This window comes from Eurosta solidaginis, chromosome 1 (assembly GCF_040869045.1).
Source record: "Eurosta solidaginis isolate ZX-2024a chromosome 1, ASM4086904v1, whole genome shotgun sequence".
In the NCBI taxonomy this organism is placed as follows: Eukaryota; Metazoa; Arthropoda; class Insecta; order Diptera; family Tephritidae; genus Eurosta; species Eurosta solidaginis.
The window spans coordinates 40,777,224-40,779,162 of NC_090319.1; positions in this window are offsets into that span (position 1 = coordinate 40,777,224).

Below are 1,939 nucleotides of genomic sequence, written 5' to 3' on the forward strand. Positions count from 1 at the left end.
CTGTAGAACCCTTGTTTCTCTTAATTGATCACATCTCTCTCATTTAGGTATGCTGGTACATTTATCATCTCCAGTACATTGAAGCCATATTTGGTTTCGAATTAGCTTGGATAAGGTTTTTCCAATGCCAACAGAGTAGCTCAACGTCATTTACAAGTGCTGTATAAGTATTGCAGAGAGCTCGTTTTCAGATATGCGTTATTATCACTTAAAAGGGAGTTCTTTTTATTATGTTTGTACGTTCTGAATATCAGCCACCAGTTGTCTATTTTCGCCATTTCGCCCTCATGCTTTTCGCCCACACATGCTTTTTATCTGATCAGGCTACACTCTTCCCTTAACTGGTCGTGATGCTGTAGAGTAGCGAGTAAATAAACCTTGACGCTCTATCGCAGTGTTCTTGCGGCCAATGTCAAGACCTGATGGCTGATGCTTGGGGAATGCAATAATTCCTCTATTTCGTCTCATGATCTTTTCTCTGGACGTTGTAGTCATGGCGAATTCGCAAATCAAATATGGCGATTAGCTTCGTTTCTCATTATAGCTAAGTTACAGAAACTTTAAGATCGGCGCGGGGAAAATCATCACTCTGGACTTCAAGCCTGAGTGTGCCTTTATAGGTGTTGTTGGATAATTGGCCTGGCAGCTCGATGCGACAAATGCGCCCGTCGGATAGTTTCCATTTCCAGTGATAGAAATTGACATTGTGCTTCCATATGAAGCACGTAGCGCAACGGCTTGCTGATAGGTTGCAAAGTTGCGCTGCAATGCAAACCGCACGATGCTTTTGGGTAAGTGCAGCAGTTCACAAAAGACTTTTAAACAGTTGTGGGTTCGATGTGTGTTGGGAGGTAGCCCCGAACGCTCTGTTCGGTGGAATCACGAGGCAACTGGGAAGGGTATGGCATCTTAAATATATATATTGGGCTGGGTCGCTTTGTATGGACGAAAGTTAACCGATATCACGTCATCGATTTTTCGATAGGATTTGGGCTCAGGAAAAAAGTTCCTATACGCATACCCAAAAAAATAATTTTCCAGCCTGTGAAACTTCTTTTTTTTTACTTTTTTTCGACTTTGATTTTTAAGGTTTTTTGCAAGAATTACTAAAAAAAACTGTTCATCTTTATACCCTGTCCGACCTAAAAATGTCCGCTAAAAAGGTTGTTGATAACAGCTTTGTAAAAAAAAAAAACATATTTAAAAATTTATAATAATAAATAAATAAAAAATATTTTTTTTTTTTGTAAAAAACTGTTTTCGCCAACGTTTTTAGCGGACATTTTTGGGTCGGACAGGGTATACATGAAAATTTTACAATCAAATGAAATGTATTTAGTAGGCTATGAAAAAAACCTTAAAAATCAAAGTCGAAAAAAGTCAAAAAAATAAAATTTTTTTCCTGAGCCCAAATCCTATCGAAAATTCGATAGCGCGACAACGGTTAATAAATCGACCCAGTCTAATATATATACAGCATACGCCCACCCGCAACAAGGGCAGCTGTATGGATGACAATTTGTTCGTTTGAAAACAAAAAATGGGAGACAGTGCCGCAAAGAGGCAGTTTCGCACTACTGCGACTAATGACTACCTCCAAACTGGGGCCTCCAAACGGATGCAAAGCTAGACAGTAAGCTGATACATTTTTAAGTCTTTGAGTGGCAATTGATATTTTGTTGAACATTACAATGTTAAAAGTTCCGTTGCAAGCACTGCGAGCGGACAGAGTTAGCACCAATAACGTCTCTTTATGCTATAGTTCTGCGCTAGTTCGGAACTAGTGCGATGCGCTGCAGTTTTGGTAGCGCTGTTAGTATTTACCTTTCAGAGTAAAAACAATACAAACCTTTTTTGGATAAGAAACAAAATCTTATGATATTGTCTTTTGCTGTAAAGAAAAATTCCATGCTAAGCCATTCAAATCAAAAGACATTCA